Source organism: Mus musculus, chromosome 15 (assembly GCF_000001635.26).
Source record: "Mus musculus strain C57BL/6J chromosome 15, GRCm38.p6 C57BL/6J".
NCBI lineage: Eukaryota > Metazoa > Chordata > Mammalia > Rodentia > Muridae > Mus > Mus musculus.
In genome coordinates, this window is record NC_000081.6 from 43359177 (window position 1) to 43378470 (window position 19294).

The 19294-nt window shown below is 37.9% G+C and overlaps 1 long non-coding RNA gene across 1 annotated transcript; it reads left to right on the forward strand.

Annotated features, from left to right (window-relative positions):
• Positions 1 to 5228: 5228 nt before the first annotated feature.
• Gm33743 lies at positions 5229 to 17297 on the forward strand. Its single transcript, XR_384071.3, has 3 exons — positions 5229 to 5317; positions 6175 to 6259; positions 16276 to 17297. It is a non-coding gene; the product is annotated as a predicted gene, 33743 (long non-coding RNA).
• Positions 17298 to 19294: the final 1997 nt, after the last annotated feature.

Here is a 19294-nt window from a genome sequence, read left to right on the forward strand (position 1 = left end):
AAATGTCCCTTGCAGTAGTATTGTGCCATACTAAAGCATGGTTGTGGTCTGCAAGCGAGGATGATAATAATGAAAAGAACATGAAATTACCTTCCAGTTTATGCTTCAGCCACATAAGCCATTGTTGATCTTCCTTTGGGATTGAAAACCCCCTCAGCTCCTTCAGTCCTTTCTCTAAGTCCTCTATTGGGGACCCTGCACTCAGTCCAATGGTTGGCTGCAAACATCTGCCTCTGTATTTGTAAGGCTCTAGCAGGGCTTCTCAGGAGACACCCATATCAGGCTCCTTTCAGCATGTACTTCTTGGCATCCACAATAGTGTCTGGGTTTGGTAACTGTATAAGGGATGAATCTCCACATGGGACAGTCTCTGGGTGTCCTTTCCTTCAGTCTCTCCTCAACACTGTATCTTCATATTTGCTCCTGTATTTTATTCTCCTTCTAAGAAGGACCAACACACCCACACTTTGGTCTTCCTTCCTATTGAGCTTCATGTGGCCTATAAATTGTATCCTGGTTATTTGGAGCTAATATCCACTTATCAATGAGTGCATACCATGTGTTTTATTTTGTGATTGGGTTACTTTACTCAGGATGATATTTTTTAGTTCTATTCATTTGCCTACAAATTTCATGAATTCATCTTTTTTAATAGCTGAGTAGTACTCCCTTGTGTAAATGTACCACATTTTCTGTATCCATTCCTCTTTTGAAGGACATCTGGGTTCTTTCCAGCTCCTGGATATTATAAATAAGGCTGCTATGAACATAGTGGAGCATGTGTCCTTATTACATGTTGGAGCTTTTGGGTGTATGCCCAGGATTGGTATAGCTCCACCCACCGAACTTTATGCTCTCTTTCTCTTCCTTCCCTTTCTTTCTCTTCTCCCTCTCCAACCTCTCATTAAAAGCCAGAAAAATGAAAATCAAAACAAGGAAGCAAGCAAGCAAGCAAGCAAACAAACAAACAAACAGAAACTACCAAAACCAATATGACAAAAATAGCAAAACAACACAAATGAAAGAAAAAGCTCCCCTACACCAAAACCAGACATCGGGTTCTTTTTCTGCTGGCCAACTCCTCCTGGGCATGAGGCCTTCCCTGGGGTGTGGTTGACATACCTTGTCACTCCCTTGAGAAAGCTAATTCTCCTTGCAGATATCAATTGCAAATAGCTTCATGGCGAGGGCTGGGACTTGGTGTCATGCCCTCTTCTCTGTGTTATCATTTTATATGGTTTGACTTTTTCTTGAAGGCTTTGTGTTGCTTTTCACTTTTAAGATTATTTTAAGAGCAGTTTCACAGTAAAAGAATCACAGAAAAGTTAAGAGAAAGATACAGATGTTTGCCTCCCAGTTATCCACATCTCGTTCCCAGGTTGGTTCAGTTGTCATAACTTACAAACGTACACTGACATGGTAATCACCAAAACCACAGTTTACATTTGCATATGTGCCTAGTTTTGAACATTTTGTGGATTTGCTGGTATACACCTATAGAGTATAGAGTATTGTATAGAGTAATGTTGACTACTATAAAGTTCCCCTGCACTTTCCAACTGTTAATTTCTCTCCTACCCCAACTTCTGGAAACTTCTCATGTCTACTTCCTTTACAGTTCACCCTTTCTAGCATTTCATACCAATAGAATTACATAGTATGAGACCCTTATAGCTGATTTTTCTCACTTAGTAGTGTGCATTTAAGTTTGCTCTTTGTGTGTTCATCCTTCAGAAGCTCATTTCCTTTACTGCCGAATGACCTTCAATTATCTTGATCCATCATGAACTATTTATCCACCAACTTGTAGAAGGGCTTCTTTATTGCTTCCAAGTTTGGACAGTTGTAGATGAAGCTGCTGCAGACATAAATGCTTTGCGTCTCAGTCTTTGGATAGGATCAAATCATATTGTGGAACACATTTTTTTCAGCCTTTTGTGATCACAGATGACAGATAACTATAGATAGATCTTATGATAAGTGTTCTGTTTTGTTAGAAATCACCTACTGCCTTCCAAACTAGCAGCAACATTTAGTATTCCTGGCAGCAACAAAAAAAGGATTCTTGTTGATTTGATATTAGGAATCAGTATTAATCCAGGCCTCATTATTCTAGATTATTATCATTTAAAAATATATATGTAGCGATAGTTCCTTGTTTAAATTTGTAATGAAACATGTAGATCATGTTTCTATATGCTTATTTGTGAACAGCATACCATCACGGGTAAGCTGTCTGCTAAGGGATTTTTCATAGTTTTTCAATTGTATAGATTCCTTATTGTTTTAAACCAAGGCTTCAGCACTTAGGGAGGAGGGCAGAAACAAGAGGATTATTGGACCTTGTAGTCCATTTTCATCTGTATGGTGAGTCCCAGCAGTCAGGGCTACCTGGTGATCTTTATTGATGGATTTGAACAGTTCTTTGTAAATTTTGGAGAGTAAGTCTTTCTGAGATATGTCACTTGTAAATACTTTCTCCTTATTTGTAGCTGGTCTTATTTCCATGACATTACTTCTTACTGAATAGCTTTACGATTCCTTCTTTCATGCTCCATTTTAATGAAGACTGACCTAACAATTCTTTTAGGGACCATAACCTTGGCATTGTCTAACTATTCCTCACCATACCCCAGGTCATCCACATTTTTCTCTTATTTTATTTTTTTTAGGGATTTTGTTATTTTACATTTCATTCACAGGTCTATGATGCTTTCCTACCTATTTTATTTTTAAAACATTTATTGGGTTACAGAGGTTTTAGTCTTCTATGGGATTTTTAAACAAAATTTGCTTTCGTTGTTTTCCTCCTATCTCTTCCCCATCCCTCCTCTCTTTCTTGCATCCTTCCATCTCCAGTAGCTTTGGGTTCATTTTCGTATTGTATACGACCTTTTTGTCCCTCTACCCTTTCCCAACACCCTTGCTTTCTCATCTCTAAGGCATCTAGATGCTTGAGGTGGTTCGAATATGCTTTTCCCAGGGAGTGACCCTATTTAGAGATATGGCCTTGTTGGAGTAGGTCTGTCACTGTTGGTGTGGGCTTTAAGACCCTTATCCTAGCTGCCTGGAAGCCAGTCTTATCCTAGTAGCCTTCAGATGATGATGTAAAACTCTCATCTCCTTCTGCACCATGCTTGCCTGGATGCTGCCTTGCTCCTGCCTTGATGATAATGGACTGAACCTCTTAACCTCTAAACCAGCCCCAGTTAAATGTTTTTCTTATAAAAGTTGCCTTGCTAATGGTGTCTGATTACCCTAAGTAGTAAAACTCTAACAAAGACAATGGTGTAGCCTGTGTCCACGGGCAGGGGCCAGGCACTGAGTGTTTTCCTAGCTGATGCTTGGAACGGTATTATGGCCAATCAAGTGTGTTCTCTCACTGGATTTACAAATCATAATAGGGAAATTTTCATTATGTATAATAAATTTAACATCTTCAAAGGAAGAGCATGGATACCGAATAAACCAAATCTAAACAAAGCAGATAAAGCTACTCATAGAGCAACAGAAATGGACAGACAAGCTGAATAGAGAGTGACAAGAGAAAATATCTTCAAAAGGATATCCTAGAAGTTAAGTGGCAAGGCAAGGAAACATGAGCACCCCACAGAGGAGCACAACGTTACAAGGGAAAGGTTGGCATGGAAAATCTTGATTGATGGCTTTTTATGAATAGGATATAATGATCATACCAGGGTTATATAATGACAAACACCATGGAATGGCAATATTTTGGTACTGCTTTGGACCAATGAGAATTTTTGGCACAGTAAGCAGGCTCCACATTATTTTATTACTTAAAACTCAGTTTTCAGTGGTGTTCACGATGTCATTATGAAACTATAAGGACAAACTGCAAGTGTGTTCCTCTTTCATAAAAAGGAAGACCAAAGTGTGTACACTTTGCCCCTTCTTAGAACTGGGAACAAAACACCCATGGAAGGAGTTACAGAGACACAGTTTGGAGCTGAGGCGAAAGGATGGACCATCTAGAGACTGCCATATCCCGGGATCCATCCCATAATCAGCTTCCAAACACTGACACCATTGCATACACTAGCAAGATTTTGCTGAAAGGACCCAGATGTAGCTGTCTCTTGTGAGACTATGTTGGGGCCTAGCAAACACAGAAGTGGATGCTCACAGTCAGCTATTGGATGGATCACAGGGCCCCCAATGGAGGAGCTAGAGAAAGTACCCAAGGAGCTAAAGGGATCTGCAACCCTATAGGTGGAACAACAATATGAAATACCCAGTACCCCCCCAGAGCTCGTGTCTCTAGCTGCATATGTATCAGAAGATGGCCTAGTCACCCATCAGTTGAAAGAGAGGCCTATTGGTCGTGCAAACTTTATCTGTTCAGGGGAACGCCAGGGTCAAGAAGTGGGAGTGGGTGGGTGGGGGAGTAGGTGCGGGAGCGTGTGGGGGACTTTTGGGATAGCATTGGAAATGTAAATGAAATAAATACCTAATAAAAAAAAGGAAAAAAGGAATACTTAAGATACAGTGTTGTTATTATTATTTTATTTTTTGCCTTTTCAGGACAGGGTTTTTCTGTGTAGCTCTGGCTGTCCTGGAACTTATGCTGTTGACCAGGCTGGCCTCAAACTTTGAGTTCTGACTGCCACTGCCTTTGGGTACTGGTATTAAAGGCATGCACCACCACTGTTCAGCTTAAAAAATTTTTAAAAAGAATTTTGTTTTCCTAGGGAAATGACACATTTGAAATTTTAAACTGATATAACTACTTACAAGACATTTATATAATATGTAATTGTTAATATCAATTTCTTTTTAAATAATTAGTGACAACAGAATATTTGTAATAGTAAGAACTGTTCATTTCCTAATATGAAACATAATTGTTATATTTAAAATGTTCGTATCAATGGAGATATGCTAAGTACATAGCAGTTAAGTTAATTAACATTAATATGATTTGTCAAAATGTCATGTGGAATACGTAGACAAAATTTGTCAAAATATTTGATGAATCTGTTATATAAGTTTAGAAAGACTGTGCTATTTTATTTTTATATATTTGAAGGTTACATAATAAAAGACTGTATTGTCTTTTTTTCAACTGAGACAAACATTTCATGTTGTCTTAAATAAATAGCTCAAGTGAGTACAAAGCCTTGATTTAAGGCTTAGTGAATTTCATCACAGAATTTTCTTTGATTATTTATTTATTTATTTATTTATTACAGTAACTTCTACAACATCATTTTTGTCATTGTCTGAGTTTTAGGTTCAGAACATATGAACCATATTTATAATTTCCACTTCAGGAGACAGGATGGATAAGAACCAGGTACTTGATGCATGTTTTCCACTGTGTTCTATTTAACCCAAGCCCCTGGTTCTAAGTGCAGAAGTGAAAGTATTTTCCATGAGAAACTTGGACAAAGCATTTGCCTGGAAGCACATGAGACTGCTGTCTCAGAAGCACCACGTGCACTGTCTTCTGGAGAAGAACACTTCCCTCTCACTCATACTCAGCCTTATTTGCAAGTTGAAGGCTCAGAGGAGAGAGCTTGTCTGCCCAGCTGCAGAATGTGTATGCTATAATTGCCTTTGTTGCCACGGAAACTGAAATATAACTGATAAACTATACACCCGAAACAGACTAAAATTGACTCAGGAAGACTATGTAGGGCTGTTCCAAAACTTGTGATTAAATTACCTGTTTACTACCGCATTGTATACTTAAATGATAGTTTAGGAAATATTTTTATTTTTTCTATTCTTTTCTATTCTTTTCTCTTCTTTTCTTTTTTCTTTTCTAGAACAGTGCTTTGGTGACAGCAAGATTAGTGAAGACTGCATTCTAAATCTGATCTAGCATAGTTGTATGTCACAACAAACTCATGAGCACTATAAAATGTAGATGAGATGTTGAATATAAGAATTGAGATATTTATGAGAAACTGTAAGTTCCTAATGTCCAAGCCCAAATGTATTCAAATATGCTAACAAAACAACTGATATATATTTTAACATGATATTTTTATTTTAAACATATTTACTTATGTCTTATTTAACTGCTTAATTGACTTAAATGTAATAATATATACAATTTATTCTGCATTTATCACTAATGGGAAATTATGTGAAGGTCATCTCATTTAATTCTTGCTCTTGTCTGGATCTTTTTACTTTTATTTGCAGTGTTGAAGAAAGCTGATCCCTTGAGAGATGAAGCATGACATGATGTACTGTGAAGTTGGAGCCTTGGTCTGAGGAACTTTTAGTGGTAATTATATATGAACCCCACTAGACTCTCATTTCTATTACTTTGATAAAAGCACATTTAAAACAGAACTATCGTCAGGAACTTTGGTGAAACAATTATAGACACTTATAGACTTATGCTCTTACTAAATCCAGAATGTGCAGTCTCCTAACAAATTACATTGTAATTTCTCAGGGCATACAAATTAAAAGTTCTGTAGTTCTTAACTAAGCATTGAGTTTTAGATGATAAAATCAGAGCTGTGAAGAAGCAGTGATCAATACTGTCATAAATATTATCATACAAATGAAAATGTATATCCTCCACAATAAAGCCCAGGTAGCTAAAAGTGGTTATTTGGAAATCCTGGAAGCATGGAATGATAATTCTTTGGTTTATATGCACTTGTATTATTTATTTGTGCTAGTGGTCAGTATTAAAGTAATTTTACAGTGACAAAATTAATTGTTTTAAATTTTCTAGGAAATTTTATGGTAATGCATGCTAAGCTATAGGAGGAAGTGAGAAAGAGAAAGTCAAAGACAGGGAAAGATGGGGGAGAGAGAGACAGAGACAGAGAGAGACAGAGACAGAGAGAGAGACAGAGAGACAGAGAGAGAGAGACAGAGAGAGAGACAGAGAGAGAGAGAGAGAGAGAGAGAGAGAGAGAGAGAGAGAGAGAGAGGGAGGGGGGGAGATGCCCAGAGAAACAGAGACAGAAGCACACAGACAGAATTCTCTTAATCAAACTCAGGACTTTGCCTGTGCTTTCAAGCACCCATCACAATCTACAGACCTAGCCAGAAAAGCAAATTGGGATTGCAATAGAGCACATCAGGATTTTTATTGCCTGTTGGACTCATCTCGAGTTATTATATAAAAGAAACCACACACACACACACACACACACACACACACACACACACACACACACACACAATCATTTGTGTTACATAGAGTAAGGGGACAGCTGATGAAAGACATGACCCATGGACATTTTGAACAGATTATTTTGTAATTGTTCATATTTCTTGGTTTATTTACCCACTGGCTGTTCTGAAAGTTATTTTAGAACAGTTGAAGCAATATTCCAGCATTCAAAATTCTGTCGTTGGACAGAGGGTGTAGCCCCTGAAACAGGTCTTTCAAATGATGCGTGCAGATATATGAAATATGCAATATCCTAGAAATTCGAATAGCTGGATCTTAGTCTAGACTCTGTTCTGCTATTATCTGGCTTAGTATCTCAGACATTGCTGGACCATGGTTTTCTCATCTGTCAGATCTCAGTAGGGGGTGCCAAATAATTTTTAATGTTCCTTTCGATTCTAATCAGTATCAAAAGTTGTGGTACAACATGTCTGGCAGACCCAAAATTTCTTTTCCAGTTCTCTTGTTAGCTGTTTCCAAGTAATGGTCTCGGGGTAAATATGCGTCCATTTCTAATGGATGAGCTGCTGTTGGCTAGGTGGCAGAGGATATACAATGTCACTGTTTGTTCCTCCCATTCTTCTTAAACTCCTTACCTTCCTTTTCTTCTTTCTCTTGAGACAGGGCTTTGTCAGGTAACCCATGATGGTCTTGAACTCATAATCTTGCTGCTCAAGCTTCCTGAAGGCAGGGATTACAGGGCTGTATCACCACCCCTGGTTTAAGGCAAACATTTAAAAATGATACACAGGTGCAGAACAGTCTTTTTTGGCGGGGGGCGTCCTGTAGAATCTATTTAGTTCTTGTTTGGGAAAAGCTCCATTGCCTTGAGAGGTTCAAGATAATGAGAGGAAAAACTAAATCCCAAGGATAACAGAAGTAGAAGGATGGGAAGAGCATGCTTTCTTGTAAATCTTCACCAATCTTGGAATTCCTATAGTTGGATCTTTTATTATATGAAGAAAATGCACAATTTAAGCCACTATTGTAGGGCTTACTATTATTTGCATTAAAACTTATGCCTGACTGATCCAAATGAAAGGATAAATTGCTTAAACTGAAGAGGGGTTCATATGAGAGGTTGTAAAGAAGACTAGCATGTCTACTGTCTCAAAGAACTTATAAAATAAAAGGCAAGGGTCAAGCACTGTAATAGACACAGTGCATACATTAAGAGAATGTATGATAAGATGGAGGCAGGATGCAGTCATATTTGATGTCAGGGAAAATATGGGGATGTTATATCTCATAACTTGTTACAGGTTTATGCTGCTTTCTAATAATGTCATTATTAGTAATTGAACTATTAATAAGATGATGACTAGAAATTAGGTAAAATCACTTGCTTGGTTGTGCTGGTCTAAATGTTACACTGTTCTCACTGGGGTGTAATATTTGTTTAGCTGAGCTTTGGTACTGAAATTCTGGAAAACACTTTTAAAAAGTCCTTCTAATTAAAAGGTCATTGTTTTTCCAATGAAATTGACTATAGTGACCTATTTCTTCCCCATGGATTAACTACTCTTTTATAGAATCACCCCAGAACCACCATATGCTCTTTTACCAAAACATTTACTAAACTCTGTTGTAGCCTCCCTTCTTTCACAGACTGTCTCATGCATTTCCTAGTGTCTTCTTAACCAGGCTATGCAATCAGTAAAAATTTTGATATGAATATATTAGTGAAGGATAGTAACTTAGCATGCTCTCTCCCTTGATATTTGTACATTAAATATCTTGCTTAAATATGGTAAACCATGGCCCTATTTTAGAATTATCATGGAAATGTTACAAGATAACCGAGCCCAAGCCTTCCCATCCAACACCACTTAAGTGTAACTCACTCATACACCTAACCACTAAACCTTCATCCTATCTCTATATCTGAGGTCTATTCTTGGCTTTCTTGTGGAGCCTTGTTGTCATTGTCTTGCTAGAATGGAATCCTACCCACATTTGAGATGTGCATTTGTAGGCTGCTTCTGCAACTGCACCAAGCTGGAGAGCTAGTTCCTTTTTTTCCTCTCTGTCTTTTTTTTTTGTTGTTGTTGATGAATTATATCTAATGTTTAATAAAGGAGTTATGCCAATCATACATTAGTTATTTCTTTTTTTTTTCATGTTGACACTAGGCCTATTTACTTTTAATTATTATTCTTTAATCTTTTTTTTTTTTCAGTTCAGTTGTTATCTCCCTACCAGTCTGTCCTCTGTTCCTCATCCCATTCCTTCTCCCTCATCTCCAATTGTGTGTCCCCACCCCCACCCCCATCCCCCAAACTTCCCCACTCTCTGGGACCTCAAGACTCTTGAGAGTTAGGTGCATCTTCTCCTAGTGATGCCAGACCAGGCAGTCCTCTGTTATATATGAGTCAGGGGCCTCAGAGCAGCTCACATATGCTGCCTGGTTGGTGGCTCAGTATCTGAAAGATCTCTTGGGTCCAGGTTAGTTGAGAGTGCTTGTATTCTTATGGGGTCATCTTCTTCTTCACCTTCTTCCAGCCTTTCCTTGATTCAATCCCAGGGGTCCCTGGCTTCTGTCCTTTGGTTGGGTGTAAGTATCTGCATCTGACTCAGCTGCTTGTTGTACCTCTCAGAGGGCAGCCATGCTGCAGTTATTTCTTTTTATTAAGTTTATTCTTTGAGAATTTCATATATGTACATAATGGAAAATTATCATATTTACCACAGTTTCCCCCTTCAGATCCACCCACACAAATACTTTAGTATGTTTACTCTGCAACATTCAATAATCTTTTTCTTTTTAAAAAAATAACCTAATAAGTCAAATTTGTTTTGTCTGTATGTGATGGGTATGGAGCCACCCACTGGATCTAAAGGTACTAATGGCAATACTCCAAAGTTAGAAACTCCTAATAGCTCTTCAGTTGAAACTTGTGAAGTCCTACTTATACATGTTGAAAATTTGGTTGGCTGTATCTTATATAGATTTTGCATAGATAACTATAGATGTTATATTTCATGGGTACAATAGCCTTGCCATGTACAGAAGACTTATTTTCATACCACTTCTTTCCATCTTCCAGCTCTTTTTTTTTTCATTTTTTTCTTCAAGATGTTTTTGGAACCTTGGAGGAAGACGTCCCTTTTAGGAATGAGCTTTCATAACAACTTATTCAGCATATTGATCAGTCATACATCTCTGAACTGACTGTTGTTCACTGATGACAAAAGAAGTTTCTCTCACCAGGGCTGAGAACAATCCAGATCTATGAGTAAAAACATAAATATTTAGAAGTCATTTTGACAGCATGCCATTTAGCAAAATAACAATAGTAGTTTCTACATCAGGGTCTTTAATCGCCCCAGCCATGGGCAGTTGACATGTTTTACAGTACTAGGAATGAATTTCTTCCTGAGGATCAGACCTCTGATACAAAATGGTTGGTTACCCCATGAGAGCCATGCCACTATTACAATAATGCCTAGCAAGGCCATTATTGTAGCATCTAGGTCCAGCACTGGTTAAGATCATCGATGACTTGCATTTTATGCATACTCTACTATTTCCCTACTTCTTTTTATTTTAAAATATAAAAAAGAGCTCTCTCCATTGGGACAGCCTCACAAGTAGATGAGGACTGGTTATGGACAATAGTTCTCTAATTCCTAAGTTCTCTTGATGAACCACATCCAGGTTAAGAAGCTTTTATGTTACACAGTCTCTGGAGACTAGAAATCTTGGTATGCTCACTATTGATCTATGTTCACAGAAAAAGGCTGTGAGTGTAGAAGCAGATCAGTCGGTGACTTGTTCCTTTATAGAGAAGGAGAAATAACATGAGGGTCACTTGAGAGATGAGAAGTTAAGCAGAAGCCTCAAGAATTAACTCTGTTGAATATGGGAGTTAAGTTTTAAGTTCAAATAGTTCCTTGTGCATTTTATGTTGATGGAATAGGAGTGTATCAAGAAAGGAGACCATTGCTGACTGGTGTAATCTTGGCAATCAGCATGGAGGACAATACATTTTATAGACAGGGAAATGGCAATTCAGAAAAATAAAGCCATTAAAAGAAAAAGCCATGTACCTGAGAATGGTAAATGTTTTAGACAGATTGGTCTGTAAATTAGAAGACAGACCTATTTTGGAACAGAATTTGGAGACCTTTGAAGTTTAGTCTGAGGAATAAAGATCTTTTTTTTTTTGTAGAAAATTATGTCTTTTGAACATGATAAATATATGAACAGGCTAGAATTTTAGATAGATGAATATTCTCCCAGAGTATGTAGTTGTTTGAGAGAGAGAGAGAGAGAGAGAGAGAGAGAGAGAGAGAGAGAGAATGATGTAAGAAAGGATCTAATCTTTGTTGAAGGCAAAAGAATAATGAGAGAAAGCATCCTGAGAACCATGAGGATGCCAGACAGAGTACTAGTGGCAAGAAGAGAAGGATATAAATTACCATCGTAGGTATCCCCAGGATTCCTGCTGTAGAGTGCGGTAAAAACCAATCTATTTTTAACAAGTCACTTTTTTGCAAGAACCCATTGAGGTTACTTACTTCACTGCCTTGCGTCATTCATTCACTCAGTAAGCATTTATGGAGTTCCCATTCAATCAGACTTGATAGTGTTAGGCAACTATGGTAAGATGAACAAGGCTGGTCTTTTGTAATGAAGAGATAGACATGAAAACAATGAGAAGATATCATGAAAAGTGCCACAATGACCTCACTGGGCAGCTGGGTAGATTAAATGAGGTCGTGTCTGCAAAATGATTAGTTAGGCACATGGCCTGGGACCCAGTAAGCACTCAATAACTAGCAGTTATTATTCCACACACTATCCCATGAGGTTGAAAAGACAGACTGATGAGCTGCTGAGGATGTAGAAGACAGCTTCAGGGAAGAAATGAGATAATCAACCAGGCAGGGACAATGTTGGCTCTTATAGACAGAAATACCCTTTAAAAACTGTGATATGTTCTAAGAGGACAGAGAAGTATGGCTCATAGAGAGCACTGGCTGTATAGTTTGAATGGTGGAGTGGAGAAAAGACCCGTGAGGGAAGTTGGGTATAGATTTTAGAGGCTTTTGACATGCAGTAAAGATTAGACTTTATACTTTTGGAAATCAGAAGTAACAGCTAGTTTTCAAGCAGAGCATGAAAGGGCACATTGCTGACTGAAAAGATCACCCTGGGAACTGTTCTGAGACTCTATGATGTAGGGCTGAGTAGTGAGAAATGGTCACAGGCAAGGAAACAACTGAGTTACAAAATAGTTTTGACAAATCACATGAAACAAACTTTAATAGATTATTTTTGCTCTTACTATTTCACGTTGAAAACACATTTCCCACCAAATCCTAGTCCCCTAACCCCATGCTAAAGCCAAAATATCAATTTAATTATTAACTTTTAAATAATCCTGTTTTCGAGATTGTCTTATACCATATTATCAAGGCTGGCCTGAAGCAATCCTCTTGCCTCGGCACTCTGAGTAGAAATTACAAGCATATGCCATCATACTTCATACCAGTGATGTCGTCTCAAACACAGAAAACACCACAGTTTAGCAGAGAAACAGAACACAGTAAAATAAACTTTCACAAGTATAGTTTTATACTTGTGAAAATATATATAACATTTTGCACTGAAATAACTGTTTATATAGTGTCTAAAATGATCCCAGACAAATGTTTTAATATTGTGTTCATATCCAGTGGCAGTATCTTGTGGAAAAACTGTACAGCCACAGATGGCTACTGGCATAGTATATAGTCTATATCTGAGTTCTTTCCACTGATTATCAGACTCTACCATCAACAACACATGTGCCATCGATTAACACTGTTTTCTCAACAGGGTAACTGAATGGCTTCCTTACTTTTTCATCCTTATCAGGATTGTTTTAAGTATCCTATAGTCTTATTTCTGCTCTTAAAAAATCCCACTCCCTTGAAAAGTGAGAAGTGCTGGCATATGGCAAGTATATAATCTGTGGCTATAAGTGTGATGGTAAATACCGTCAAGGAAACAGGACTTGGAGTCACCTAGGAGATGAGCCTGAAAGCATAACATAAGGAATTATCTAGAATAGATTAGTGCCTTAATAGGGTTTAATTGCTGTGAATGGACAACATGACCAAGGTAACTCATTAAATAAAACATTTAATTGAGGTTGCGCTATAGATTCAGAGGTTCAATTCATTATCATCATACTGGGAAGCATGGCAGCAGGCAGACAAACATGGTGATGGAGGAGCTGAGAGTTCTAGATCTTGATCCAAAACCAGGCAGGGATAGACTACAGATCACAATGGCCAGACTTGAGCACATGTATGAGGCTTCAAAGAGTGTCTTCTGTAGTGACACACTTCCTCTAACAAAACTATACCTCCTCTAATAAGGCTGCACCTCCTAATAGTGCTACTTTCTATGGGCCAAGCATATTCTTTTTTTTTTTTACTTTTATTTTTAATTAATTAATTAATTAATTAATTTTTAATTAGGTATTTTCCTCATTTACATTTCCAATGCTATACCAAAAGTCCCCCATACCCTCCCCCCCATTCCCCTACCCACCCACTCCCACTTTTTGGCCCTGGCGTTCCCCTGTACTGGGGCATATAAAGTTTGCAAGTCCAATGGGCCTCTCTTTCCAGTGATGGCCGACTAGGCCATCTTTTGATACATATGCAGCTAGAGTCAAGAGCTCCGGGGTACTGGTTAGTTCATAATGTTGTTCCACCTATAGGGTTGCAAATCCCTTTAGCTCCTTGGGTAATTTCTCTAGCTACTCCATTGGGAGCCCTGTGATCCATCCAATAGCTGACTGTGAGCATCCACTTCTGTGTTTGCTAGGCCCCGGCGTAATCTCACTAGAGACAGCTATTTTTACACACAATATCCCATTACTGTCCCTCCCATCCACCTTTGGACTTCTCCACACCCCACACCTCCTGATCACCCCACTCTGTCTCCACGTGGATGCCACTCCACTCCTACCCCACCTGACCTCTACACTCTCTGGGGCCTCCAGTCTCTTGAGGGTTAAGTGCATTTGAAGGAACAGACTCGGCAGTCCTCTACTGTCTGTGTGCTGGGAGCCTCATATCAGCTGGTGTATGCTGTCTGCTTGGTGGTTCAGTCTTTGAGAGATCTTGGGGGTCCAGATTAATTGAGACTGCTGATCCTCCTACAGGATCACCCTTCTCCTCAGCTTCTTTCAGCCTTCCCTAATTAAGCAACAGGGGTCAGCTGCTTCTGTTCACTGGCTGGGTGCAAATATCTGCATCCGACTATTTCAGTTGCTTCTTGGGTCTTTTGTTGGGCAGTCATGATAGATCCCTTTTTGTGAGCCCTCCATAACCTCAGTAATAGTGTCAGAGGGCCAAGCATATTCAAAGCACCACAATTAGCCTCTGACAAGCTTGTGAGGGATTATCTAGATTACTTCAACAGAGGTGAGAAGAGCAGCCCTTAACTGTGAGTGGCAGTGAATTGTGGATAGGGTCTGGATTGAATTAAAAAGGAGAAAATAAGCTGAGCACTAACAACATTCTGTTTCCTGACTGGGTAAGACATGACCAGTTCTTCAGCCTTCCAACTTTGAGCCAAAATCATCCATTTTATTTTATTGTATTTTTTGAGGAAAGATCCTGGAGTATGGGGTGTGTATCTTCAGTCACACGATTGTACATTTCACCATGGGTGGAATTTCGTAATTTCTTGTTTAATAAAAAGTTTGGTTTTACAAAATGGTAAATTTGCAAAATACTGAAAATAGTTATCAACTTGATTTTTGAAAGCAATTGACAATGTAAAATTTTATACTACTTTCTTTATCACATAAAATTGCTAATATCTTTTTGAGGTATAAGTTTTTATTTTTTCTCAGCTGTATAATGGAAATATTTATGATTATATAAATAACAAAATAATCATTTGGCAAAGTAATCTTTAATGTTGCAAATGATACATCTAATAATATTAAACTGGCTTCAGAAGACTCGAGAGAGAAATTGAGAGAGAGAGAGAAAAAAAAAGGAGGAGAAGGAGGAGAGGAGAAGGAAAAGGAGGGGCAGGACAGGAGAAGGAAGAGGAGAAGGAGAAGGAGAAGGAGAAGGAGAAGGAGAAGGAGAAGGAGGAGGAGGAGCAAGAGAAGGAGGAGGAGGAGCAGGAGGAGGAGTTAACAGAGTTACAGAGTCATCCAGAGGACCCATGTTCAGTTCTCAGCCCACACTGTATAGCTTACAGGGCCCCACACCTCTGGCTTTATGGCATTCAAAGCCCACTTCTATGCTTGACTGGCACCAGCATATGCATGGAATACAAACATCTTTAAAATTTACTATCGAGTATAAGCAAAGAAAGGAATATATCATACAAAATGCAGTAAATATATTGACTGGCTCTTAGGATGTTGAACTGTGAAGTAAAATAATGTTTATAAAAGTACTAGACTTTTGCATCCACAGTCGTGCCTTGTCATGAACTCACTGTGTCTATGATTCATAAACTTGTGTGCATACCAGCTTCATTTAAGAATCTTTACACAATTTTCAAAGCCCAAACTATCCTTTTACCAAGTAAATCGCAATGTCTTTCAAAGGGACACAAGACCATTAAAAAACAAACAACTAAATCTTATAAACTAATCATCGAATGATTTATATAAATGACCTTATTTAATTATATAATTCTATGAGTTATAATTTACCTCTGATTTGTAGTTGAGACAGTTGGGGTTAATTTTGAGAATGTTGAGAAAAATATTCTAAAGAATCCAAACTCAAATTTCTTTGATTTCAAAATTCTACTTCTAACTACTTTGGTATATTAGTCAAAGATTTCAGAGACACCCAAATTCATTTTTTAAAAATGCCCAAATAGAGCATAGGTACATGGATATAATTGCTCCATATAACACAGGAGCGTGCTCTTTATTGAAAACATCTGATCCACTGATATGAAGAAATAATTAAAAGAACTAGATACATTTAATGTTATTTGTGAAGGAGTACGCTCCTTTATAATTTATAAAAATCAATGAGAATTCTTAACTGAGTTTCCACTATCCTATGTCAAAGAGTTAGCTTTGGCATATGATCCACCATAGTCTGACATGTTTCTTATTGTTTTGCAGACTGGAATCAGCAAACGATATCCAAACCACTATTCAGAGCTTCCATTCAATATTTCCCTGAGAATAGTTCCTGATGCTGCATGTACACTAGCCAAGATAACCTGATGACTGTTTTCTGGAACATTATGCTATTTGCTATAAAATGCATTCCTCAGTCACATAATTTACTCTTTAGGCACCTAATTTAAAGTATAGTTTAAGTGATATCTCTGCTCTATTGGGAGCACTACAGCTTGTTCTAGTATCTATGTGGCAGATGGCTTTGGACGTCATTGGCTATTGCTCTTCCAGGCTTATAAACAAGTTATAAGAACTGAGCAGCAGGATGACACTTTTGTAGACCCAATGACATAATTATGGGTGTAGACCTAATCTTAGAGAAGAATTCCCAGAGAGCCCCAGTGTCAGCGTAAATTAGAAAGACACTGCCGTAGGAGTATTTTTAGAATTTCTTTACTCCCACAGTAATTGCAAAACCCCAACGTCACTTGAAATACTATGAAAACTCTGGGCTTGACTTGTAGGCAACTATTCTCTAGTCCTACCTGATAACTGTAGGCTGAAGATTCTCTAGATTTTATCCTCGGAAATAACAGTAGTTTGTACGTGGTGTAAGACACATTGATACAAATCAAGAAACGTGGAAATGCACATGATACATAGACAAAGAAAACGTTAGCAAGTGGACATAACAAAAAAGCAACATTCTTTCATTTTTATATACTCCCAGACTAGCTTCCCCGAGATCAAAGGCTATTTTGTAGTTATTTAATTGATACAGATAATTCCAGATAACATGCTTTTACTGCTATTTTCATTATTTGTTAGTATTAGACATGATTTATTGACTTCTAGTTCAAGTGGAGAACAATTTGGTCTACTTGTATTCCTTTTTAGTTTCTTTTCTATCAGTTTCAGTTATTATAATATACTTCCATTTCTATGGGTAAATTTTCTAACTTTAAATATTATTTTAAATTATCAGCTGTTAAGTCTTGAATGTTTATGTTAGATGATGTTAACAAGTATTGAAACTTTCGTTTCCTTTGCCCATTTTTAAAAATATCAAGTTCCCTATATTTTATAATTTTACAGCATTTTCAGTTTGTTCTTGTTTTGTTGTTTGTTTTGTAAAGAGGTAGAAAGAAAGTAGAGTTGGGTGACTGGGGAGGTGGATCTGGGAGGATATAGAAAAGGGGAAAAGTGCAATCAGAATACATTGTATGAAAAATATGCTTTCAATTAAAAATAAAATATATTTGAACAAAACGTATGACCTCTCAGCGTGCTGACACTCCTGCTGCCGTGCTTCCTACCTTGATGAACACCTGTCTCTCTGGGACCATAGCTCAAAAAAAAAAAAAAATCTCTTCTCAAGTTGCCTTGGTTATAGCGAAACATATCTCTACCTTAATTATCAATGCCGAGTCTTTCACTTAAATCCTGAGCTCAATTTGGCTAACTTGGCCAGCTTGTTTTGAATATCTAGTCTCCATTTCCCACATGTTGATTGAGATCACAGATGGCCATGTTCATCCAGCATTTATGTGGGTACTAGGGATGTAAACATCTGCCTTCATGCTTGCACAGCAAGCAGCTTTACTGCTGAACTATCTCCCTAGCCCCAGAAGTTTTAAACTGATAAAATCCATTTATTTCTCCTTTTAAGTTTAGAGATTGGTACACAACAAATGATCATTGAATGCCCCCACTGAAAAAAATGTTTCTCATATTCTAATTTGTCTAAATTCAGTTTCATTATTAATGTGTTGTAATGTATAGATAAGGGCAGAGTGATATTCATTCTTTCTATTATCATTTGCTGAAAAAATTTCCATTTATCCATTAAGCTAGTCTTGGCACTGGGTAAATATATAGGAGGGCTAATTTCCAGAGTTTCTCTTATTTTCAATGAAGCTATGTGTCTTTCTTCTGTTAACAATACAATGTTGTAATGTAGCTTTAAGTTAAATTTTATCCACCAGTATATAAAACTGTTTAACACATTGTTTCTCTCTTATAAATTATTTTAACTATAATAGGCTCTGTCTTAGTCAGGGTTTCTATTCCTGCACAAACATCATGACCAAGAAGCAAGTTGGGGAGGAAAGGGTTTATTTGGCTTACACTTCCATACTGCTGTTCATCACCAAAGGAAGTCAGGACTGGAACTCAAGCAGGTCAGGGAGCAGGAGCTGATGCAGAGGCAATGGAGGGATGTTCTTTACTGGCTTGCCTCCCCTGGCTTGCTCAGCCTGCTTTCTTATAGAACCAAGACTACCAGCCCTGAGATGGTCCCACCCACAAGGGCCTTTCCCCCTTGATCACTAATTGAGAAAATGCCTTACAGTTGGATCTCATGGAGGCATTTCCTCAACTGAAGCTCCTTTCTCTGTGATAACTCCAGCTGTGTCAAGTTGACACAAAACTAGCCAGTACAGGCCCTTTGCATTAAAGTATTAATTCCCCCACAGATTAAACTTATCCTGAATTAGATATACATTGATTCTTCATGCCATTTTAGGAAGTATGGCAGCTTTAACATATTGAATTATGAAATAACATATGTTTCTATCTCTATTAATTTGCAACTTTCCTAATTTTTTCAGTTTTATAGTTTTCAAAGTAGAAATCTCTCTCATACCATTGAGTAGAGTCTTGTTTAGCTTCCACATGTATGTGGGCTTTCTATTGTTTATGTTGCTACTGAAGACCAGCCTTAGTCCATGGTGATCTGATAGGATGCATGGGATTATTTCAGTCTTCTTGTATCTGTTGAGTCCTGTTTTGTGACCAATTATATGGTCAATTTTGGAGAAGGTACTGTGAGGTGCTGAGGTGAGGTACCGAGAAGGTATATTCTTTTGTTTTAGGATAAAATGTTCTATAGATATCTGCTAAATTCATTTGGTTCTGTTAGTTTCACTGTGTCTCTGTTTAGTTTTTGTTTCCATGATCTGTCCATTGATAGAGTGTGGTGGGTGGGTTGGTGAGCATGGGGAGGGAGAGGGGATAGTGG